At 50.8% G+C, this 27,200-nt stretch overlaps 1 long non-coding RNA gene across 1 annotated transcript; it reads left to right on the plus strand.

The window, feature by feature from the left end:
• The first annotated feature begins 18,614 nt into the window (after window positions 1-18,614).
• LOC138582933 (uncharacterized) lies at window positions 18,615-21,586 on the plus strand. The gene is made up of 3 exons (XR_011305111.1): window positions 18,615-18,779; window positions 18,878-19,122; window positions 19,247-21,586. It is a non-coding gene; the product is annotated as an uncharacterized lncRNA (long non-coding RNA).
• Window positions 21,587-27,200: the final 5,614 nt, after the last annotated feature.

Genomic DNA, 27,200 nt, shown 5'->3' on the forward strand with positions numbered 1-27,200 from the left:
ACTCCTAGATGACCCATGCCACCCTCCAGACCCGCTGTGCCCCATCTCTCCCTCCAGAAACATACCCATGTGCACAATCCTTCCGCCAAGATCCACACCAATGTGCCCCACCACCTCCCTCCAGAGCCACACCAATGTGCCCCCACCACCTCACCGAAGAGCCACACCAAAATGCCCCGTTCCACTTCCCAACCCACACCTAGATGACCCATGCCACCGTCCGGACCCACTGTGCCCCATCTCTCCCTCCAGAAACACACCCATGTGTACCATCCCTCCACCCAGATCCACACCAATGTGCCCCCACCACCTCCCTCCAGATCCACACCAATGTGCCCCCACCACCTCCCTCCAGAGCCACACCAAGATGCCCCATCCCACTTCCCAACACACACCTAGATGACCCATGCCACCCTCCAGACCCACTGTGCCCCATCTCTCCCTCCAGAAACACGCATGTGCACCATCCCTCTTCCCAGATCCATGCCAATGTGCCCCCACCACCTCCCCCCAGAGCCACACCAAGATGCCCCGTCCAACTTCCTAACCCACACCTAGATGACCCATGCTACCCACGAGACCCACTGTTCCCCATCTCTCCCTCCAGAAACATACCCATGTGCACAATGCTTCCGCCAAGATCCACACCAATGTGCCCCACCACCTCCCTCCAGAGCCACACCAATGTGCCCCCACCACCTCCCTCCAGAGCCACACCAAAATGCCCCGTTCCACTTCCCAACCCACACCTAGATGACCCATGCCACCCTCCAGACACACTGTTCCCCCATCTCTCCCTCCAGAAACACACCCATGTGCACCATCCCTCCGCCAAGATCCACACCAATGTGCCCCATCACCTCCCTCCAGAGTCACACCGATGTGCCCCCACCACCTCCCTCCAGAGCCACACCAAAATGCCCCGTTCCACTTCCCAACCCACACCTAGATGACCCATGCCACCCTCCAGATCCACTGTGCCCCATCTCTCCCTCCAGAAACACGCCCATGTGCCCCATCCACCTCCCTCCAGAGCCACACCAATGTGCCCCACCACCTCCCTTCAGAGCCACACCAATGTGCCCCGTCCAACTTCCTAACCCACACCTAGATGACCCATGCTACCCACCAGACCCACTGTGCCCCATCTCTCCCTCCAGAAACACACCCATGTGCACCATCCCTCCGCCAAGATCCACAACAATGTGCCCGACCACCTCCCTCGAGAGCCACACCAATGTGCCCCCACCACCTCCCTCCAGAGCCACACCAAAATACCCCGTCCCACTTCCCAAACCACACCTAGATGACCCATGCCACCCTCCAGACACACTATGCCCCATCTCTCCCTCCAGAAACAAACCCATGTGCCCCACCACCTCCCTCCAGAGCCACACCAAGATGCCCCGCCCAACATCCTAACCCACACCTAGATGACCCATGCTACCCACCAGACCCACTGTGCCCCATCTCTCCCTCCAGAAACACACCCATGTGTACCATCCTTCCGCCAAGATCCACACCAATGTGCCCCACCACCTCCCTCCAGAGCCACACCAATGTGCCCCCACCACCTCCCTCCAGAGCCACACCAAAATGCCCCGTCCCACTTCCCAATCCACACCTAGATGACCCATGCCACCCTCCAGACACACTGTGCCCCATCTCTCCCTCCAGAAACACGCCCATGTGCCCCATCCACCTCCCCCCAGAGCCACACCAATGTGCCCCACCACCTCTCTCCAGAGCCACACCAAGATGCCCCGTCCAACTTCCTAACCCACACCTAGATGACCCATGCTACCCACCAGACCCGCTGTGCCCCATCTCTCCCTCCAGAAACACACCCATGTGCAACATCCCTCTGCCAAGATCCACACCAATGTACCCCACCACCTCCCGCCAGAGCCACACCAATGTGCCCCCACCACCTCCCTCCAGAGCCACACCAAAATGCCCCGTCCCACTTCCCAACCCATACCTAGATGACCCATGCCACCCTCCAGACACACTGTGCCCCATCTCTCCCTTCAGAAACACACCCATGTGCACCATCCCTCCACCCAGATCCACACAAATGTGCCCCCACCACCTCCCTCCAGAGCCACACCAAGATGCCCCGTCCAACTTCCTAACCCACACCTAGATGACCCCTGCTACCGACCAGACCCACTGTGCCCCATCTCTCCCTCCAGAAACAAACCCATGTGCACCATCCCTCTGCCAAGATCCACACCAATGTGCCCCACCACCTCCCTCCAGAGCCACACCAATGTGCCCCCACCACCTCCCTCCAGAGCCACACCAAAATGCCCCCTCCCACTTCCCAACCCACACCTAGATGACCCATGCCACCGTCCAGACCCACTGTGCCCCATCTCTCCCTCCAGAAACACACCCATGTGTACCATCCCTCCACCCAGATCCACACCAATGTGCCCCCACCACCTCCCTCCAGATCCACACCAATGTGCCCCCACCACCTCCCTCCAGAGCCACACCAAGATGCCCCATCCCACTTCCCAACACACACCTAGATGACCCATGCCACCCTCCAGACCCACTGTGCCCCATCTCTCCCTCCAGAAACACGCATGTGCACCATCCCTCTTCCCAGATCCATGCCAATGTGCCCCCACCACCTCCCCCCAGAGCCACACCAAGATGCCCCATCCAACTTCGCAACCCACACCTAGATGACCCATGCCACCCTCCAGACCCGCTGTGCCCCATCTCTCTCTCCAGAAACACACCCATGTGCCCCCACCACCTCCCTCCAGAGCCACACCAAGATGTCCCGTCCAACTTCCTAACCCACTCCTAGATGACCCATGCTACCCACCAGACCCACTGTTCCCCATCTCTCCCTCCAGAAACATACCCATGTGCACAATGCTTCCGCCAAGATCCACACCAATGTGCCCCACCACCTCCCTCCAGAGCCACACCAATGTGCCCCCACCACCTCCCTCCAGAGCCACACCAAAATGCCCCGTTCCACTTCCCAACCCACACCTAGATGACCCATGCCACCCTCCAGACACACTGTTCCCCCATCTCTCCCTCCAGAAACACACCCATGTGCACCATCCCTCCGCCAAGATCCACACCAATGTGCCCCATCACCTCCCTCCAGAGTCACACCGATGTGCCCCCACCACCTCCCTCCAGAGCCACACCAAAATGCCCCGTTCCACTTCCCAACCCACACCTAGATGACCCATGCCACCCTCCAGATCCACTGTGCCCCATCTCTCCCTCCAGAAACACGCCCATGTGCCCCATCCACCTCCCTCCAGAGCCACACCAATGTGCCCCACCACCTCCCTTCAGAGCCACACCAATGTGCCCCGTCCAACTTCCTAACCCACACCTAGATGACCCATGCTACCCACCAGACCCACTGTGCCCCATCTCTCCCTCCAGAAACACACCCATGTGCACCATCCCTCCGCCAAGATCCACACCAATGTGCCCGACCACCTCCCTCGAGAGCCACACCAATGTGCCCCCACCACCTCCCTCCAGAGCCACACCAAAATACCCCGTCCCACTTCCCAAACCACACCTAGATGACCCATGCCACCCTCCAGACACACTATGCCCCATCTCTCCCTCCAGAAACAAACCCATGTGCCCCACCACCTCCCTCCAGAGCCACACCAAGATGCCCCGCCCAACATCCTAACCCACACCTAGATGACCCATGCTACCCACCAGACCCACTGTGCCCCATCTCTCCCTCCAGAAACACACCCATGTGTACCATCCTTCCGCCAAGATCCACACCAATGTGCCCCACCACCTCCCTCCAGAGCCACACCAATGTGCCCCCACCACCTCCCTCCAGAGCCACACCAAAATGCCCCGTCCCACTTCCCAATCCACACCTAGATGACCCATGCCACCCTCCAGACACACTGTGCCCCATCTCTCCCTCCAGAAACACGCCCATGTGCCCCATCCACCTCCCCCCAGAGCCACACCAATGTGCCCCACCACCTCTCTCCAGAGCCACACCAAGATGCCCCGTCCAACTTCCTAACCCACACCTAGATGACCCATGCTACCCACCAGACCCGCTGTGCCCCATCTCTCCCTCCAGAAACACACCCATGTGCAACATCCCTCTGCCAAGATCCACACCAATGTGCCCCACCACCTCCCGCCAGAGCCACACCAATGTGCCCCCACCACCTCCCTCCAGAGCCACACCAAAATGCCCCGTCCCACTTCCCAACCCATACCTAGATGACCCATGCCACCCTCCAGACACACTGTGCCCCATCTCTCCCTTCAGAAACACACCCATGTGCACCATCCCTCCACCCAGATCCACACAAATGTGCCCCCACCACCTCCCTCCAGAGCCACACCAAGATGCCCCGTCCAACTTCCTAACCCACACCTAGATGACCCCTGCTACCCACCAGACCCACTGTGCCCCATCTCTCCCTCCAGAAACAAACCCATGTGCACCATCCCTCTGCCAAGATCCACACCAATGTGCCCCACCACCTCCCTCCAGAGCCACACCAATGTGCTCCCACCACCTCCCTCCAGAGCCACACCAAAATGCCCCCTCCCACTTCCCAACCCACACTTAGATGACCCATGCCACCGTCCAGACCCACTGTGCCCCATCTCTCCCTCCAGAAACACACCCATGTGTACCATCCCTCCACCCAGATCCACACCAATGTGCCCCCACCACCTCCCTCCAGATCCACACCAATGTGCCCCCACCACCTCCCTCCAGTGCCACACCAAAATGCCCCATCCCACTTCCCAACACACACCTAGATGACCCATGCCACCCTCCAGACCCACTGTGCCCCATCTCTCCCTCCAGAAACACGCATGTGCACCATCCCTCTGCCCAGATCCACGCCAATGTGCCCCCACCACCTCCTCCCAGAGCCACACCAAGATGCCCCATCCAACTTCGCAACCCACACCTAAATGACCCATGCCACCCTCCAGACCCGCTGTGCCCCATCTCTCCCTCCAGAAACACACCCATGTGCCCCCACCACCTCCCTCCAGAGCCACACCAAGATGCCCCGTCCAACTTCCTAACCCACACCTAGATGACCCATGCCACCCTCCAGACACACTATGCCCCATCTCTCCCTCCAGAAACAAACCCATGTGCCCCACCACCTCCCTCCAGAGCCACACCAAGATGCCCCGCCCAACATCCTAACCCACACCTAGATGACCCATGCTACCCACCAGACCCACTGTGCCCCATCTCTCCCTCCAGAAACACACCCATGTGTACCATCCTTCCGCCAAGATCCACACCAATGTGCCCCACCACCTCCCTCCAGAGCCACACCAATGTGCCCCCACCACCTCCCTCCAGAGCCACACCAAAATGCCCCGTCCCACTTCCCAATCCACACCTAGATGACCCATGCCACCCTCCAGACACACTGTGCCCCACCTCTCCCTCCAGAAACACGCCCATGTGCCCCATCCACCTCCCCCCAGAGCCACACCAATGTGCCCCACCACCTCTCTCCAGAGCCACACCAAGATGCCCCGTCCAACTTCCTAACCCACACCTAGATGACCCATGCTACCCACCAGACCCGCTGTGCCCCATCTCTCCCTCCAGAAACACACCCATGTGCAACATCCCTCTGCCAAGATCCACACCAATGTGCCCCACCACCTCCCGCCAGAGCCACACCAATGTGCCCCCACCACCGCCCTCCAGAGCCACACCAAAATGCCCCGTCCCACTTCCCAACCCATACCTAGATGACCCATGCCACCCTCCAGACACACTGTGCCCCATCTCTCCCTTCAGAAACACACCCATGTGCACCATCCCTCCACCCAGATCCACACAAATGTGCCCCCACCACCTCCCTCCAGAGCCACACCAAGATGCCCCGTCCAACTTCCTAACCCACACCTAGATGACCCCTGCTACCCACCAGACCCACTGTGCCCCATCTCTCCCTCCAGAAACAAACCCATGTGCACCATCCCTCTGCCAAGATCCACACCAATGTGCCCCACCACCTCCCTCCAGAGCCACACCAATGTGCCCCCACCACCTCCCTCCAGAGCCACACCAAAATGCCCCCTCCCACTTCCCAACCCACACCTAGATGACCCATGCCACCGTCCAGACCCACTGTGCCCCATCTCTCCCTCCAGAAACACACCCATGTGTACCATCCCTCCACCCAGATCCACACCAATGTGCCCCCACCACCTCCCTCCAGATCCACACCAATGTGCCCCCACCACCTCCCTCCAGAGCCACACCAAAATGCCCCATCCCACTTCCCAACACACACCTAGATGACCCATGCCACCCTCCAGACCCACTGTGCCCCATCTCTCCCTCCAGAAACACGCATGTGCACCATCCCTCTGCCCAGATCCACGCCAATGTGCCCCCACCACCTCCTCCCAGAGCCACACCAAGATGCCCCATCCAACTTCGCAACCCACACCTAAATGACCCATGCCACCCTCCAGACCCGCTGTGCCCCATCTCTCCCTCCAGAAACACACCCATGTGCCCCCACCACCTCCCTCCAGAGCCACACCAAGATGCCCCGTCCAACTTCCTAACCCACACCTAGATGACCCATGCTACCCACCAGACCCACTGTTCCCCATCTCTCCCTCCAGAAACATACCCATGTGCACAATCCTTCCGCCAAGATCCACACCAATGTGCCCCACCACCTCCCTCCAGAGCCACACCAATGTGCCCCCACCACCTCCCCCCAGAGCTACACCAAAATGCCCTGTTCCACTTCCCAACCCACACCTAGATGACCCATGCCACCGTCCAGACCCACTGTGCCCCATCTCTCCCTCCAGAAACACACCCATGTGTACCATCCCTCCACCCAGATCCACACCAATGTGCCCCCACCACCTCCCTCCACATCCACACCAATGTGCCCCCACCACCTCCCTCCAGAGCCACACCATGATGCCCCATCCCACTTCCCAACACACACCTAGATGACCCATGCCACCCTCCAGACCCACTGTGCCCCATCTCTCCCTCCAGAAACACGCATGTGCACCATCCCCCCGCCCAGATCCATGCCAATGTGCCCCCACCACCTCCCCCCAGAGCCACACCAAGATGCCCCATCCAACTTCGCAACCCACACCTAGATGACCCATGCCACCCTCCAGACCCGCTGTGCCCCATCTCTCCCTCCAGAAACACACCCATGTGCCCCCACGACCTCCCTACAGAGCCACACCAAGATGCCCCGTCCAACTTCCTAACCCACACCTAGATGACCCATGCTACCCACCAGACCCACTGTTCCCCATCTCTCCCTCCAGAAACATACCCATGTGCACAATCCTTCCGCCAAGATCCACACCAATGTGCCCCACCACCTCCCTCCAGAGCCACACCAATGTGCCCCCACCACCTCCCTCCAGAGCCGCACCAAAATGCCCCATTCCACTTCCCAACCCACACCTAGATGACCCATGCCACCCTCCAGACACACCGTTCCCCCATCTCTCCCTCCAGAAACACACCCATGTGCACCATCCCTCCGCCAAGATCCACACCAATGTGCCCCATCACCTCCCTCCAGAGCCACACCGATGTGCCCCCACCACCTCCCTCCAGAGCCACACCAAAATGCCCCGTTCCACTTCCCAACCCACACCTAGATGACCCATGCCACCCTCCAGATCCACTGTGCCCCATCTCTCCCTCCAGAAACACGCCCATGTGCCCCATCCACCTCCCTCCAGAGCCTCACCAATGTGCCCCACCACCTCCCTCCAGAGCCACACCAATGTGCCCCGTCCAACTTCCTAACCCACACCTAGATGACCCATGCTACCCACCAGACCCACTGTGCCCCATCTCTCCCTCCAGAAACACACCCATGTGCACCATCCCTCCGCCAAGATCCACACCAATGTGCCCGACCACCTCCCTCGAGAGCCACACCAATGTGCCCCCACCACCTCCCTCCAGAGCCACACCAAAATACCCCGTCCCACTTCCCAACCCACACCTAGATGACCCATGCCACCCTCCAGACCCACTGTGCCCCATCTCTCCCTCCAGAAACACACCCATGTGCACCATCCTTCTGCCAAGATCCACACCAATGTGCCCCACCACCTCCCTCCAGAGCCACACCAATGTGCCCCCACCACCTCCCTCCAGAGCCACACCAAAATGCCCCGTCCCACTTCCCAATCCACACCTAGATGAACCATGCCACCCTCCAGACACACTTTGCCCCATCTCTCCCTCCAGAAACACGCCCATGTGCCCCATCCACCTCCCCCCAGAGCCACACCAATGTGCCCCCACCACCTCCCTCCAGAGCCACACCCAAATGCCCCGTTCCACTTCCCAACCCACACCTAGATGACCCATGCCACCCTCCAGACACACCGTTCCCCATCTCTCCCTCCAGAAACACACCCATGTGCACCATCCCTCCGCCAAGATCCACACCAATGTGCCCCATCACCTCCCTCCAGAGCCACACCGATGTGCCCCCACCACCTCCCTCCAGAGCCACACCAAAATGCCCCGTTCCACTTCCCAACCCACACCTAGATGACCCATGCCACCCTCCAGATCCACTGTGCCCCATCTCTCCCTCCAGAAACACGCCCATGTGCCCCATCCACCTCCCTCCAGAGCCACACCAATGTGCCCCACCACCTCCCTCCAGAGCCACACCAATGTGCCCCGTCCAACTTCCTAACCCACACCTAGATGACCCATGCTACCCACTAGACCCACTGTGCCCCATCTCTCCCTCCAGAAACACACCCATGTGCACCATCCCTCCGCCAAGATCCACACCAATGTACCCGACCACCTCCCTCGAGAGCCACACCAATGTGCCCCCACCACCTCCCTCCAGAGCCACACCAAAATACCCCGTCCCACTTCCCAACACACACCTAGATGACCCATGCCACCCTCCAGACCCACTGTGCCCCATCTCTCCCTCCAGAAACACACCCATGTGCACCATCCTTCTGCCAAGATCCACACCAATGTGCCCCACCACCTCCCTCCAGAGCCACACCAATGTGCCCCCACCACCTCCCACCAGAGCCACACCAAAATGCCCCGTCCCACTTCCCAATCCACACCTAGATGACCCATGCCACCCTCCAGACACACTGTGCCCCATCTCTCCCTCCAGAAACACGCCCATGTGCCCCATCCACCTCCCCCCAGAGCCACACCAATGTGCCCCACCACCTCCCTCCAGAGCCACACCAAGATGCCCCGTCCAACTTTCTAACCCACACCTAGATGACCCATGCTACCCACCAGACCCGCTGTGCCCCATCTCTCCCTCCAGAAACACAGCCATGTGCAACATCCCTCCACCAAGATCCACACCAATGTGCCCCACCACCTCCCGCCAGAGCCACACCAATGTGCCCCCACCACCTCCCTCCAGAGCCACACCAAAATGCCCCGTCCCACTTCCCAACCCATACCTAGATGACCCATGCCACCCTCCAGACACACTGTGCCCCATCTCTCCCTTCAGAAACACACCCATGTGCACCATCCCTCCACCCAGATCCACACCAATGTGCCCCCACCACCTCCCTCCAGAGCCACACCAAGATGCCCGTCCCAATTCCCAACCCACACCTAGATGACCCATGCCACCCTCCAGACACACTGTGCCCCATCTCTCCCTCCAGAAACACACCCATGTGCACCATCCCTCCACCCAGATCCACACCAATGTGCCCCACCACTTCCCTCCAGAGCCACACCAATGTGCCCCACCACCTCCCTCCAGAGCCACACCAGGATGCCCCTTTCCACTTCCCAACCCACACCTAGATGACCCATGCCACCCTCCAGACCCACTGTGCCCCATCTCTCCCTCCAGAAACACACCCATGTCCTCCATCCCTCCCCAGACCCACACCAATGTACCCCAACCCACACCACTGTCCCTATCCCTCACCCAGACCCACACCACTATGTCCTATCCATCCCTCCAGACCCACACCAATGTGCCCCCTTTCTCCAGAGCCACGCAAAAGTGGCTCATCCCACCAGACCTACACCAGCATGCCCCAATCCAACCATTCAGACCCCAGCAAGATGCCCAATCCCTCCCTCTAGTCCAATAACATAATGCCTGATCCTTCTTCCAAATAGCAAGATGCCCCTTCCCCCTTGCAACAGATGCCTGTGTGCCATCCCGAATCACACGCAGATAGCCCCAGCCAACCCCCTCTAAAACCACGCATCCTAATAATCACATCCTCATAAAACATTAAATCACTCTATTAACCCCCGTTGATCAGTTAAACACAAGCATACACTGTCTCCCTATTCCTTTTCTTAGCCCTCCATACCTTTCATGTTGAATAGCTGAGCATGATTTTTAAAGTAAATGTAATTTCCTGCTCCCCCGTCTAAATCGGGTGTCTTGCAGGAACGTTCACGGTATCCGGATGAAAATTCCAATTTACAGCCAGCCAAAAGCACACGGGTTGCTGCTGTTCCTGCAGCCTGGCAGCCAGAGCCTTGCCGCTCAGGACGCTCCAGGGCCTCCTAGAAATGTTCCCGGTGTTGAAATGCCAACCCCAAACGCTGCTAGCCAAAGGCTGGCAGGGTCCGGTTGCACTTGCACCGGCGGCAGCCAGAGCGTTCAAAATTCCCGCTCAGCCCCAGCCCGCTTACTGAACGTGCTCCAGAACCGCTTCTCTGCTCCGGAAAGCACACGAATGACATCAGAGGTCACGTGACAATGAGGGGGCGGGCCGTTGCTATGGTCCTTTTCTCGGATGGGAACTAGTCGCTACCGTGTTGAAATGCCAACCCCAAACGCTGCTAGCCAAAGGCTGGCAGGGTCCGGTTGCACTTGCACCGGCGGCAGCCAGAGCGTTCAAAATTCCCGCTCAGCCCCAGCCCACTTACTGAACGTGCTCCGGAACCGCTTCTCTGCTCCGGAAAGGACACGAATGACATCAGAGGTCACGTGACAACAAGGGGGCGGGCCGTTGCTATGGTCCTTTTCTCGGATGGGAACTAGTCTCTACCGTAGGGGCATGTGGCCTCTAAACATGACACTCTGGCCAAATCCAGAGGGAGAAAACCTTTGCCCATTGGACAGCCTGTTCATGGTCAATGTTTTAATGGATAGCTCGCGGATTTTAGTATTTTCAATGGACCTTACTGCGCCGACTCCGTGTGGTGACGTGTCCCCTCAAGAAAGAATATCCGGGAAAGAGTGCAAGGCCACTTTCAGCGAAGGAACTATCTGCCTGGGAGTCATGATTGCATAGAGATGCCAACTTTTCACAATTGGCTTGATGGCCACTTGTGCGTTGCCACTCCCATGACGAGTACTCCAGAAATGTGCATAATTTGAATAGCTCCACCCACCCACTGTTATGTCTGATCCTCCCAAGTGTATTGCCCTTTTAATATAGGGGGTGTTGTGTGTTACCCACCCCAGTGTATTGCCCTTTTAGTACAATCATGGCGCCCAAGCTAATAAAAGGATCCCCTGCAGGTAGTGACAAAGAACGGTTGCAGACTCCAAGACTGAATCTGTTGTCTTCTCTCTCACTTTGTGCTTGCAGGCCTACACTGTGCGATCACAGTCCTGTAGGTCTCTGCTGGTCTGCCCCCCCAGATCCGCCTGGTGCCCTGGGTCCAGCCCTTGCACCCTCCATCTAGGATGCTACCGGCATCCAGGCTGCGCCCAGGCCATATTCCTATGGCCTAGCAGGGTCCCGCCCTGCAAGAATTATAAGACCGGGTGACCCCGGCAAGGGTGCTGAGCTCCCCAGCACCTGTGAGGTTGGCCGTGTACCCACAGCCGGATCCACATTCCACAATAACCTTCACTTCCTCTGTATAACTGAAACCTGGATCCCCCTTCACAACTCTACTGTTCCTGCCTCTCTCACAACATCTTCCTCCTCCTTTTCTCATGTCTCTCGTTCCTCTGATCGTGGCGGAGGCATTGGACTCCTTCCACGCTAAATACCTTTCCTCTACCTCCTCTGTACCTCTCCCAACCTTCCCTTCCTTTGAATACCTCTACAAATCTTTTACTTCCCCTCACCCTATCTCTTTTCTAATTATGTATAGACCCCCTGTCCCCCTTTCCTCCTTTTACGAAGACCTTGACCACCTCCTCTCTCTTATTTCCCCCTCACCCTCTCCTCTCACTGTACTTGGCGATTTCAATCTTCACCTCCCCTCTCCTCCTTATCCTTCCCCTCTTTTCTCCATCCTTGACTCCTATCTCCTATCTCCTCTCCCTTCTCCTCCTACTCATTCTTCTGGCTCCACTCTTGATCTTATCTTCAACTCTACCTACTCCTCCTCCATCGCTACTCTACCCAACTATCTCTCTAACCATGCCTTACTCTCCTTCTCCCTTACTCCTGCTCTCCCTCAACCCACTCCCTCACCCTCCTCCACATCCTTTTCTCTACGAGATCTCCGTAACTTTAGCCCTTCTCTCTTTCATGATACTTGCTCCTCCTCTCTTCCCCCCTCTCTCTGACTTTTCTTCTCCCTCGGCTAATGAAGCCCTATCCTCTCTGTTTTCCTCAATCTCTTCCAGTCTTGACCAATTGTATCCTCTCATCCTTCCGCTCCACACGTAAGCCTTCTCAGCCTTGGCTTTCCTCCCACCTCTTGTCCATGCGTCGTCTCCTACGGCGCCTCGAGCGTCGCTGGCTCAAATTCCCCTCTATCTAACCAGACATCCTACTTCTCCTACCACTCTCTATATGACTCCAGCCTCAACTCGGCTAAACATTCCTACTATTTTAACCTTCTACACTCAGAAGCCTCTCCTCCTCGTTGTATCTTTCAAACCCTCTCCCGTCTCCTCTCCCCACCTGCTCCTGACACCTCAACCACATCTCCCCTATCCCCTTCTGATTTCTCTGGCTTCTTCTCCTCCAAGATTCTCCCTCTTCGCCAAAACATAACTTTCTCCTCTTTTTGCTACATTCCCCCCATTTTCCCCCAACACCCCCTACTTGTATGACTGACTTCTCTTCTGTTAGTCCTTCTGATGTTTCCCTTCTCCTGTCCAAATCTCATCCCACTGCTGCCCCTTCTGATCCACTCCCTACCCTCCTTATTCTTAAGATCTACCCTCTTCTCATTCCTTGCCGTACCTCCTTCTTCAATATCTGTCTCTATTCTGCGACTTTCTCCTCTGCCTTCAAGCATGCTACTATCATCCCTATTCTGAAGAAACCTTCAGCCAATCCCCATCTTGTATGCAACTTCCGTCCAATCTCTCTTCTTCCATTTCTTTCTAAATTACTTGGAACGCATAGTCTATTCTCAGCTCTCTGCGTTTGTCGCTAACTTTTCTCTCCTTCCCCCCTTTCAATCTGGCTTTCGCCCTAAACTCTCCTCTGAGACTGCTCTCACTCAGGTTCTCAACTCCCTCCTCACTGCTCGCTACTCTAAGCAATTCTCAGTCCTCATCCTCCTTGATCTCTCTGCTGCCTTTGACACCGTCGATCACCCCTTACTTCTCAACACTCTTTCCTCTTTTGGTTTCAAAGGCTCTGTCTTCAACTGGCTCTCTTCTTGCCTTTCCCACCGCTCTTTTAGCGTCTCCTGGGGTGGTTGTACCTCCTATACTTTTCCCTTGGACTATGGTGTACCCCAAGGCTCTGTCCTTGGCCCTTTTCTATTCTCTCTTTACACCTCCCTTCTTGCCCCTATCATCTCTTCCTTCGGTATTTCTCACCACTTCTACGCCGATGACACCCAGCTTTTTCTCTCATTTTCTTCCTTCACTCCCGACCTCCATCTTAAACTCTCTTCTTGTCTTACTGTTATTAAAAACTGGATGTCATCCCACAATCTCTCAATACAGACAAGACTGAGGTCTTATTCTTCCCCTCCAACACTCTTCCTCCTCCTTCTCCCCCTCCTTTTATTCATTTCCCCCCTCTAATCTTCCTCTCTCTGCCCATGCTCATAATCTAGGCATTTACTTTGACTCCTCCCTCTCCTTCACCCACCATATTTCTCTTACTTCCCACGCATGTCGCTACCACCTTTTCAATATTCACAAAGCACGCTCCTCTCTCACCTTCCACGCCACTAAACTTTTAATCTCCTCCCTTATCTTCTCTCGTCTTTTCTACTGCTCTTCTCTCCTCTTTGGACTCCCTGCTCCCCATCTTGCCCCCCTCAAATCCCTCTACCACTCTGCCATTCGTATACTCTGTCTTCTCTCTCCTCACGACTCCATCTCCTCGCTCTCTCATCTTGGCTGGCTTTCCTTTCATTCCCAACTCAAATTCTACTTCCTCTGTCTTGTCTTTAAATCTCTTCACGATCTTGCTCCGCCATATCTCTCCTTTCTCATCTCATTGTACACTCTCTCCCGCTCTCTCCGATCTGCAGACCTCTTCCTTCTCTCTGTTGCCCCGTCCCGATGCGCCTCCTCTCGTTTTCGCTCCTTTCAGCTCCTAGCCCCCCTCCACTGGAACTTTCTTCCTCTCTCTATCCGTTCCATCCCCACCTATTCCTTCTTTCGTGTCTCCTTGAAATCTCTTCTTCTCCACTCCTTCCTGATACTCTTATCCCCTCCTTCCACCTTCCCCTCTCCCCTCCTTTTTTACCCTCCTCTTCTTACCTCTCACTCCCTGCTCCCTTCCTCTTAAGTCCTCTCTCCTCTTCTCTCGCCCTCAGATTATTCCACTTCCTGTTTCCCACTTCCTTATCCTTCTCCACCCCTCTTCCCTTGTTTATCATCACTGGCAAATTGTTCTACTTGCTGTTTTACTCGTTTGATTCATATTTTGTAATTGCTTCTGTTTTTATTGTATCCTTGTTATAATGTAAAGCGCTTTGGCGTAAAGCGCTATATAAACACAATAAACATAAACACAATACTCACTAAAAGGACAGAGGGCCTCATTACAAGTTTAGTGCTATTCCTGTGGTAAATCTGCTGGAATACCGCCAAAGGAAATTACCGTTACCGCCATTTGGTCCGACAGATTTACCACCGGATTACCAATAGGAGAAGGCAGTGTAAATCCCAATTTTTTGAAGTCCATAGGACTCAATGGGATTTGGGTGAAATTACAGGTAATTTCATTGATTTTGCTACAGCTCTTCTATTGATTTGGAGTACAGCTAGGCGGGAGATTGGATGTGAGGAGGGACATACAGCTTGTGGGTGTTTTGTTATTTACCTTGACTGACCACAAAAGTGATGGGTGGAAGGTTTCAAATGAATCTAAACCACTGGCAATTGCTCTGGGCAACCTTCCACACCACCGCTTTTTAGCCCGTCTGCGCCATTGCAAAAGGGGACCAGCCATGTGCAAATCAGTCAGCAGCTGCCGCCACGAAGGTAGCAGCCCAGCCCGAACAGCTAGGCCAGGTCCCCTCCGCACAGAAAACCAAGCAACCCCAGACATGTTTCGGCCTTGTTGGACCTCCTCAACGAGGTGCAGCATGGTTCCCTGTGGCGCAGCGAGCAAGGGACCCACGTCTGGGCATACCCTCTCTCACAAGGAGAAACAAACTGACCACAAAAGTGATGGGTGGAAGGTTTCAAATTAATCTAAACCACTGGTAATTGCTCTAGGCAACCTTCCACACCACCGTTTTTTAGCCCGTCTGCCCCATTGGAAAAGGGGACCAGCCATGTGCAAATCAGTCAGCAGCTGCCGCCACCGAAGGTAGCAGCCCAGCCCGAACTGCTAGGCCAGGTCCCCTCTGCACAGAAAACCAAGCAACCCCAGACATGTTTCGGCTTTGTTGGACCTCCTCAGTGAGGTGCAGCCTGGTTCCCTGTGGCGCAGCGAGCAAGGGACCCACGTCTGGGCATACCCTCTCTCACAAGGAGAAACAAACCGACCACAAAAGTGATGGGTGGAAGGTTTCGAATGACTCTAAACCACTGGCAATTGCTCTAGGCGACCTTCCACACCACCGTTTTTTAGCCCGTCTGCGCCATTGCAAAAGGGGACCAGCCATGTGCAAATCAGTCAGCAGCTGCCGCCACCGAAGGTAGCAGCCCAGCCCGAACTGCTAGGCCAGGTCCCCTCCGCACAGAAAACCAAGCAACCCCAGACATGTTTCGGCCTTGTTGGACCTCCTCAAAGAGGTGCAGCATGGTTCCCTGTGGCGCAGCGAGCAAGGGACCCACGTCTGGGCATACCCTCTCTCACAAGGAGAAACAAACTGACCACAAAAGTGATGGGTGGAAGGTTTCAAATGAATCTAAACGGTGGTGGAAGGTTGCCCAGAGCAATTGCCAGTGGTTTAGATTCATTCGAAACCTTCCACCCATCACTTTTGTGGTCAGTTTGTTTCTCCTTGTGAGAGAGGGTATGCCCAGACGTCGGTCCATTGCTCGCTGCGCCACAGGGAACCAGGCTGCACCTCACTGAGGAGGTCCAACAAGGCCGAAACATGCCTGGGGTTGCTTGGTTTTCTGTGCAGAGAGGACCTGGCCTAGCAGTTCAGGCTGGGCTGCTACCTTCGGTGGCGGCAGCTGCTGACTGATTTGCACATGGCTGGTCCCCTTTTGCAATGGCACAGACAGGCTAAAAAACGGTGGTGTGGAAGGTTGCCCAGAGCAATTGCCAGTGGTTTAGATTCATTCGAAACCTTCCACCCATCACTTTTGTGGTCAGTTTGTTTCTCCTTGTGAGAGAGGGTATGCCCAGACGTGGGTCCCTTGCTCGCTGCGCCACAGGGAATCAAGCTGCACCTCACTGAGGAGGTCCAACAAGGCCGAAACATGTCTGGGATTGCTTGGTTTTCTGTGCAGAGGGGACCTGGCCTAGCAGTTCAGGCTGGGCTGCTACCTTCGGTGGCGGCAGCTGCTGACTGATTTGCACATGGCTGGTCCCCTTTTGCAATGGCGCAGATGGGCTAAAAAACGGTGGTGTGGAAGGTTGCCTAGAGCAATTGCCTGTGGTTTAGAGTCATTCGAAACCTTCCACCCATCACATTTGTGGTCAGTTTGTTTCTCCTTGTGAGAGAGGGTATGCCCAGACGTGGGTCCCTTGCTCGCTGCGCCACAGGGAACCAGGCTGACCCTCACTGAGGAGGTCCAACAAGGCTGAAACATGTCTGGGGTTGCTTGGTTTTCTGTTCAGAGGGGACCTGGCCTAGCAGTTCGGGCTGGGCTGCTACCTTCGGTGGCGGCAGCTGCTGACTGATTTGCACATGGCTGGTCCCCTTTTGCAATGGCGCAGACGGGCTAAAAAACAGTGGTGTGGAAGGTTGCCCAGAGCAATTGCCAGTGGTTTAGATTCATTCGAAACTTTCCACCCATCACTTTTGTGGTCAGTTTGTTATTTACATTCCCATTAACTATGTATCCTACTTATGGTCATTTCCACCCACTAACTGCCCGTCATCGCCTCCAGAGATCTCTTTCAGCAAGCTCTATTAGCATTAAGATCAAACTGTGCTCTAAGTGCCTGCCAGTGCTATTTCAAAACAGTCTTGGAGAGGAAATTGCTTAATAGAAGCTATAAACACACTACTGGCCTTCAGCCACTTGTATAAGAAGTATCTGTCCTTGCACTGAAGTCCTGCTAAAACAAGTATTGGTAAAGGTAACCGTTTTTGCTTGTGCGTAGGTATTAGAAAGGCATTTGCCAGGCAATGTTTTCTTATGCCCTGGTGCCCACACTGAAGTATTCAAGTGAGCCGGAATGACGTTTTCAGTGAGTTTATTTCTCAAGAACTTCTTATGTATCCCACCAGCAGCTCAGCATCAGTCTGTCCACCTCAGTCTCTTTCAACTGACTCTCCTACATTCTACTTCTTGAGTCCACATGCTGGAACTCACATTCTTTCACCTCTAGGACAGCACGTCATTAGCCACTTGCCTGCCAGTAAACTACACACCTCCCTCCTATTAATATAACACAAAATCTTTAAATCACTCAGGTCTATTTGTCAATTTGAGTGGTCTGTTGTCGTAATCCTTGATGGCATACTCACTATGCTTTCTACTGGCAGATCCACCTCAATCTACCTGCTCTCTCACTCTTTGGATTCTCTCTCCAAACTGGCATTTCTCACATCCACTTTTACCACTCTATTCATGTTCCAAATCCTGCCATCTTCAGTCTTTACTGAATTGTGTAATACTCTCAAAACCTTACATGGTGGGACAACCGCATTGATCCCTGTCTTAACGGACTTGGTAGTTTGATTCTGACACAAACACCTTGCTTCACTTTGCTTTCTCTGACTGATTTTCTTCTCATCATACCTCTGTTTATTCCTCACTTGCTTCTCTCTCGCTCTTTCATCTGCTGCACACTTTCCCACATCCATCTTGCTCTTCTCATCCACGGGGGACATCATTTATAATTGGGTTTCCTCCCTCTACATAACTCGAAAGGAGATACGCACCCGTGAAGTACTTAAAGTACTGTTTACTGGCACGTCGGGTTGCTGCATCGCGCTGAAGCCGCCGAGCATTTGACTGCCTTTACATTGCAGAGCCGTCGCTGACCGGAGGATGCCCTTTCTTGTTACACCACCCTGCCTGGCCTATTAAAACAAAAAAGGTCTTGCCTATTGTTGTTGCCACGCCCCCTCTAGCCAGGATGTATTCAGTTCAAACAGCGCACGCGCACCAGTGAAGTACTTAAAGTACTGTTTACTGGCACGTCGGGTTGCTGCATCGCGCTGAAGCCGCCGAGACATTGCGGAGCCATCGCTGACCGGAGGACGTCCTTTCTTGTTACACCACCCTGTCTGGCCTATTAAAACAAAAAAGGTGACTGTTCGTTGTGCATCGTATTTGAATTTTAAATCGCAGGACATTTAACTTTTGTACACTTGCGCTAACACAGTCCTTTTTCTAATTTATTGTAGGTCTTGCCTATTGTTGCCACCCTCTTGCTGTCCACGCCCCCTATAGCCAGGATATATTCAGTTCAAACAGCGCACCTGCGCGCACACCCGTGAAGTACTTAAAGTACTGTTTACTGGCACATCGGGTTGCTGCATCGCACTGAAGCCGCCAAGCATTTGACTGCCTTTACATTGCGGAGCCATCACTGACCGGAGGACGTCCTTTCTTGTTACACCACCCTGCCTGGCCTATTAAAACAAAAAAGGTGACTGTTCGTTGGGCACATTGTGCTCTTGTGCACGTTGTGCATCGTATTTGAATTGTAAATCGCAGGACATTTCACTTTTGTGCACTAACGCTAACACAGTCCCTTTTCTAATTTATTGTAGATCTTGCCTATTTTTGTTGCCACCCCCTTGATGTCCACGCCCCCTCTAGCCAGGATATATTCAGTTCAAACAGCGCACCCGCGAAGTACTTAAAGTACTGTTTACTGGCACGTCGGGTTGCTGCATCGCGCTGAAGCTGCCAAGCATTTCACTACTGAAGCATTTCACTACTGTTACATTGCAGAGCCGTCGTTGACCGGAGGACGTCCTTTCTTGTTACACCACCCTGCCTGGCCTATTAAAACAAAAAAGGTGACTGTTCGTTGGGCACGTTGTGCATCGTATTTGAATTGTAAATCGCAGGACATTTAACTTTTGTACACTAACGCTAACACAGTCCTTTTTCTAATTTATTGTAGGTCTTGCCTATTGTTGTTGCCACCCCATTGCTGTCCCATCCCCCTCTAGCCAGGATATATTCAGTTCAAACAGTACACCCGCGCGCGCACCCATGAAGTACTTACTGTTTACTGTTCACGGCGCGGGCGCTGGGTATATGGTTCTAAGATTTAGAATTAAAGACAACTAGCTGAGAAGCGTCTTGGGTGTTCTCTCATAAGCGTGCAGGGGCTTGGTTCGTAGTTCGGTAAAGCAGGTAAGATTAAGCTATATTTTCCAAAGGAATGTGCATTTAAAACCATTCTCTTATCCAATCCACAGACACTCTATTGAAGGTGCTTCTTAATATATCCATTCCTACTTTTTCACCTTTTGAGCGAGTTCTATCGAGTGTGCTCGATGGAATCCATCCTTAGGAATGGTAAAAAAAGAAAGGACTGTTCTTCCAAAGCACAACCCACACTTTAATCCCCAAAAAATGTCAATAACAAAAAAAGAATAGCCCTTCTCTTTCACTTAATGGGAAACCATCTTTTCTATCCATGTCTTCTCATTCAGAGGAAAGTGTACCCACCAATGAGAAGAGCTTAGCTCCAGAAATAAGTGATCTTAATCCAACCACAAAAGAAATATGTTCCCTAAAAAAAAGCAAATGAAGATATCACAAATGACCCATTTGCGGCTGATGAAAACCCAAATCGGGAACAAAAAATGACAGCAGAAATACATAAAAATAAAGCTTCTCCAGGAGCAGACATCTCTATGCTCGCCCCCATAATCATGGCCGATCTTGACAAGAGAGTACGTCTATCTCTTGATCCTTCAACTCCTGTCTCAACATATGGGATGTGCAGAGAACATGTGCATTTTCATAAATACAGTACAAAGGAATTGACATGTCCTGCATTTGATTTTGAGCAAAAAGAACATCAACTTGCACAAAAACCTCAGTTTCCTTCTACTAGCTCGCCTACTGCGAAATTTGCACCTGAATTAAAAGCAAAAAATCCGTAAGCGGGAGTTCGGGGTGGGCGAGAGGGAGAGGCTCCGTTACTTCCAAATTCGGCACTGGATAATGTCGGTAGAGGTGAGAAAGTCTGTGACCCGGGACTTGACCCAATTTGAACGCTTCCTGCTAACGCATGAGGGATCAAGAGGGCTAATATCCGACCTCTATAAGCAATTAGAGCTCACCGCCTCAGAACCCTCCTGGCCATACATGGAAAACTGGGAATGGCTATTGGGAATCAGTTTGGGTCATGAGGGCTGGGAGAGATTGTGGAGACAGATCCCGAAGGTGGCAAAAGCAGCCCAATTGCAGGAGACTTGGTATAAGTATTTATATAGCTGGCATTACACACTGGCCCGTTTACATGAGATATATCCGTCTATCTCGGGGAAGTGCTGGAGAGGTTGTGGGGAAGAAGGCACTACGGCTCACATTTGGTGGGACTGCTCCTTAATCCGGCCCTTCTGGAGTGATCTTACACGGGCTCAAACCCAGGCTGTGGGGGAGTGCGTCAGCCAGGATCCCCGGGAGATACTCTCGGGGAAGAGTGGACGGGGAGGGGTGGGGGAGAGGCAAGGCAGCACCAAGGCGAAAGTGATCTTTACTTTGGCGGCGATGGCTCTCATCGCACAGAGATGGAAGTCTCCCTTGATCCCGACAGAACAAGATTGGCTGAGGAAAATGTGGGACATTGTCTCGATGGAATGGGCTATGTATGCAGCCAATAACAAGTTGGAGAACTTCTCAACGGAGTGGGGAGAGACACTGGCTTATTTGAAAGGGGAATTCAGGGAACAATGGTGCCCTCAAAGACTCAAGCTATTGGACATTCACGGTTAAAGGGTGGGAAGGGAAAGGACCGGGGGAAATGGGCTAATGGTGCTGTGGAAGGGGTTGTGAGGGGGGGGTTATCCATGTTCTTTGTTCTTGCTTGGTTGTGTTTTTTACGTGCATTTTGATGAAAATAATAAAAAGAAGTTGGAAAAAAAAAATCCAATTCATACTCAAATGAATTTGAATGCATCCATCCCAATATTCAATTTCTCTAATCTTCCTGACGTGCTGCTGTCCCAAGAAAACCTCGAGGAAGAACTCCTAGACCACAACATCAAAGACCTGCCGATATTTACAAGAATACTTAACCTTTTGGATCGAGGCCACGAATATTCGCATCTTCTATTACAGGAGATAAAAAAGGACTTGACTACGAACAACTCACAATTAGCGAAAATTGAAGGTTATATTTTAGCACAGGAAGTGTGTCACAAATATCACCTAGATTGTCATGTAAGAGCAGCTGCAATTGTAAAAAAAGAGTTGTTAAACACCATTTCGCACGTAGAAAAAATACATGTGGGTTCCCAAACAATGGATCATCCCCTTCTGTTAAAAGGAATACCAGTGACCTTTGCTCAAATAATTAAAGCGTAAAGAAGAAACACCAATAGAAAATACAAGTAATCCTCTGCATGAGACAATAGATTATTCGGAGGTCACTAAAATCCAACATGACAGACTGTTACAGGTCGAACAAATTCTTGTGCAGATGAACTCAAAAGATAAAATCTTGGAAATGCTTGCGACTGCAGAAACAGCTGTTCCCATTGCGAATACGACAATGGAGACGCCAGACAGTCTAACAATATTGATAAACCTTATTGAAAAAAATAAATGTCAAGTACCACAACAAGATGAAGTGATCCCTAAAGAGAACTTCTATTTTACATCAAGAAAAGCGAAAAAAAAACATTTGAAAGCCATAAAAAGAAGGCATAAAAATAAAATGGGCCCTTCTCGATTAGAGAAAGCAGCAAAAGAGACTTCCTCTGAAACCATTTCTGCCAGTACGCTTAAAGTAAAAACTGGCAAAAATTCTCAAAATGTGACCCCCTCTGAACAAATCCTGAATCTGAGCGAGCTGAATGAAGAAAGCAAAAAAGCTTTACAGATCAGCTCTGCAATCGACCAGGAAAAAACGATTAAACACATGGAAAAAATAAAATCTGATCCTCATCTGATGAACCAGGTTTTGGCTAACACCAATAAGAAAGTAAATTCTTCAATGCAAGTAGACTCAACTAGAAGTGTTCCTTTGAGGGCTCAACTACATCTAACAGCCTTCTTCACAGACATTACACTGAAAAAAACTGATGGTTTCTTGAGAAATAAAAAAATTAAAGAAAAACAAGGAAGTGTGGAGTTATTGGCTTCTCCGCAGACTTCCGAGGAGAAACCTCAGATGCCTAAAGCAGCGCCTGATATGGCTAAAAAGCTTGCCCCTCTTTTGGAACAACGCTCCAATTGTATTGCTGAGGGGGTTGATCACAACAACAAGCAGACACAGCTGCCAGCACATGGAAACAATCACACTATGCCAGTACAACTAGTGTCGATCCTCCCGAAAATATGTAAAACCAACAGATGTCCACACTCTTGTGGAACTCTCCCGTCCCCTGCACACCCAATCAATTGTGAAAACAATCAATAATTTAACAATGTAACAATTTGTTTTTGAAAAATGTTTGTGAAAAACAATTTAAGACAATGATTATGTTACAAAATAACCATCAATTTAATGTTGCTATCGAATACAAGCTACACATTTGCATATTGATTCATTAGATGTTTATCATCTATACTGATGCGATTTCAACTTTACTTATTAAGCGTTAACATATATTACTCAACGCGTTTCGGGGTTGGTTTTGTCCCCTTCTTCAAGAGTTGTTTGCCCTCTTTCTATTCCTCCTTTTGTTCTTCACCTATAATATATAATTCAATAATCAGTACAACATTCAGTTTTCATCTTAATTGGTCTCTGTCATGTTCTTTTTGTTGACCATATCTATAATAATAATCACCTGGATGTTCAATGTCAAATCTCCTATCTTGATACTGATGGGGGTCTTTTCAAAGAATAACCAAAAAGTTGTATTTAGAGCATGGTTGGTATGCAACCTGTAGAAATAATAGAAAAACGGTAGAGAAAAACTAAATTAAAATCGGAGAATGAGCCCTGAATTCTAGTTAAAAAAGTTCTTATCATGCAACATGTGCATCAAAATGTACCTGCCGTATCTTCATCTGTGGTACCACACAGTAAATTTGTTAGTGTCACTGTTGAACCGCCAAGGAATTCCCATGGGGAGAAGTAATTTGGTTGGATGATTTTCCAAGATGTACCTGTAAAACACATGTACATGTGTTGTAATCGATGGTCAAAGTATAGCCATCTAGAGCCTAAATTAAACCATGGATGATAGTGCAAAGAGGACCCAGATTTTGTTAAGAAATGGGAGCAGATCTTAAACAAATGTTCGTTAGATCTTATACTATTGACTATTGAAGAATTATTGAAGTCAGTCAACACACTTGACAAAGAAATAGAGGACCTGACAGAACAGCTTTCCAAATTCAAAAATAAGGAGGAGCTAACAACCATCATAGAGGAAGTGAACAAAACACTAGAAGACTACAAAAAGGACATAGAACAACGCAAAGTTCGAAAGTTCAGGAGAGATACCCTGGACTACCTACAGGATATAGTTTACTCCTGGCAGGAATATTACGCACAAAATAAGGCAGCACCGAAAAGAAGACCACATCAGAATAGGAAAGCTCCAACACCAGATCAAGAAGCAAATGGTTCAAGTAGCGAAATACCTACAAGTGGAGACGAAGTCATCAATTCAGAGAACAGAGGGACAGGACCAACGATACATACATCACAAGAAGCAACAACATCTAAAACACTTCCAATTCCATCTGATTTTTTAGAAATAGGCAATAAGAAACCTAAGACCACGAAACAAACCAAACAACTAGTTGTTAATTTCTCATCCAAACAACTAACCAAAGACCAAATTGATACACTGAATTTAGGCTTACTATTCATACCGACTCAGAACTCCAATCTTCTGGAAGAAAAAATTAACCTACACAGACTAGCACGAAAAATGCGATTAAAGGTCTTTTTCGACTCACAAATGGGAGCAGACATTGCTCAAGAACCACATGAGTATTTAGAAATTAAACCGAAGAGTCACTTTGACCCTCAGGTCAATAACATAACCATCAAAATGTTTGAAGAACAGATGATGAAGGACCTGAATAGGGTTAATTTCACCAGGTCCAGAAACTACAACACCAGGAGAAGGCAGAATGAAATCATAAAAAATCTAGCTGACGATAGAACTCTAACTCTTAAACCAGCGGACAAAGGAGGAGCCATTGTGGTTATGGACACTACTTATTATGAGGAAAAGATCTTGGAACTTTTATCAGACAACACATACATAAAAATTGAACAAGACCCTGTTCGACAAATTTCTGACATCATCGAAACAATACTTGATAAAGCTGAAGATCTAGGATGGATATCCAACAACACCAAGCAATTCCTGACTAATGAACACCCTATCACCCCGATTTTGTACGGGTTGCCTAAAATACACAAAAATCTGATGAACCCACCCCTCAGACCAATAGTAGCAGGGACGGATAGCATCTTTAACCCTTTAGCAATCTATGTGGACAAAGCTCTGCAACCTATAGTACAAACAACATCTACGTACCTAAAAGACACCACAGACTTCCTTAATCATCTGGACACCTTAACAAACATTAATGTTGACGATTTATTAGTTTCATTTGATGTACAAAGCCTGTATACATGCATTCCGCATCAAGACGGTTTGGAAGCGCTTGAATGGTCTCTACTACAAAATGAATGCGAAGCCAACAAGACCTTTATACTGGAGTTAAGCAAGATCATATTAGTCAACAATTACTTCAGATATAAAACTCAATTCTATCTGCAAGCATCAGGGACCTCAATGGGGTCAGCCATGGCCCCCCGTCTATGCCAACCTATTCATGTACCATCTGGAGAAGAAATGGATATTAAAACCAATGAAATATAGTGACAAAATCGTCACCTGGAAGAGATATATCGATGATGTTTTTGTCATCTGGAGAGGAGAACGCGCTGAATTGAAAGAATTCTTACTATACATCAATGAAGGCCATGAACGAATTAAATTCACAATGGAAGTGGGAAGCCAGAAATTACACTTTTTGGATGTGGAATTACAGAACGGACAAGGAGGAATCATCACAAATATCTACCACAAACCCACCAATGTCAATAATACACTACATTTTATGAGTCATCATCCAGAACATTTGAAGAACAATTTGCCTTACAGTCAATTTCTTCGATTGAAAAGGATTATTTCAACCCCAGACACCCTTAAGGATGAGAATCTATGCATGGCAGAAAGGTACAAAGAAAGAGGTTACCCCGAAACCATCATCAAGAAAGCAGAGGAGAAAACACATAACTTGGAAAGAAAGGATCTTCGTACACCTAAGAATAAATCAAAAGAAATCCCATTTCTCTATGCACTGAGATACTCAGCACAGAGCCACCACATAACAAGGATGATTAAAAAGATTTGGAGGATAATTAACTTGGATCCCCAATTAAAGAGACTATTTCCAGAACCACCAATTATTGCCTACAAGAGAGGCCAGAACTTTAGGGACAATCTAGTGAAAGCCGAAAGACCCGAAGCTGAGAGGCAGCGCACACTCACAAAGAAGAAAACAGGCACTGATGCCTACCTGAGTTGTGGTAATTGTAACAACATAATGAAGGGGAGTTATGTGAGACACCCATCCAACGGACAGAAAATCCCCCTAAAGGATTTCGCAACATGTGACACAAAATCTGTTATTTACGGTTTAAGTTGCCCATGTGGCATCCACTATGTCGGACAGACACAAAGGAAAGCCAAGGAGCGCTGGAATGAGCACAAAAACAACATAAGAACCAATAACACACACTCCGCAGTAGCCAGACACTTTGCCCAAAAGAAACACAATATTGCCCAACTAAAAGTGGTGATCTTGGAGATTGTAAAGAAAGGTCAAAGAGGGGCTAATCATGCCAGGCGCATGAACCAGAGGGAGATCTTCTGGATAGAAAAATTGAACAGCCTAACTCCCAACGGGATGAACAAAGACTATTGTCTAGCTGCATTCTTATAGATAAGGGGCCAGGGTGATATCCAATGAATAAGCTTGCACACAAGTCAAAAGATTTGAACCCAACTCACACACTTGGGGTACACAAAGCTTCTGTGATGATAACTCATATAGAGATGTTTTCACCCATGAGAATTATCTAATAAGGTTCAAGGATAACATAATGGAGAATGTGAGCATGTTCTGTTTGGAGTAATAAGTACATGGATGGTCAATATCACTCCCCCCATGGGACTCGCACATACACGACGCCAAACGCCTAGCTCTGCTAATTGTAGGCAGATCCAGGTGTGTTTTTCAACACCTACCTCTAGAAATCAATATGATAATCACACATTGGGCTTAGTTAGTGAGGAATTGATTTATCAACTCACGAATACTTACATTTAACTAGTACGCGCATCAACAGACCGTGTTTACATGAGTAGGCCTGACGATTTTCACGTCACACGCTGACGGTGTAAACACAATGACGTCACCACGCTCGTACGTGATAACATCATTATATAAACAGCATCCATTTTTGAGTGTTACTTGCGAGGAGCTATGCAAAAAGCC

The sequence above is a fragment of the Ambystoma mexicanum genome, chromosome 1p, assembly GCF_040938575.1.
Source record: "Ambystoma mexicanum isolate Mex_15411 chromosome 1p, UKY_AmexF1_1, whole genome shotgun sequence".
Lineage (NCBI taxonomy): Eukaryota > Metazoa > Chordata > Amphibia > Caudata > Ambystomatidae > Ambystoma > Ambystoma mexicanum.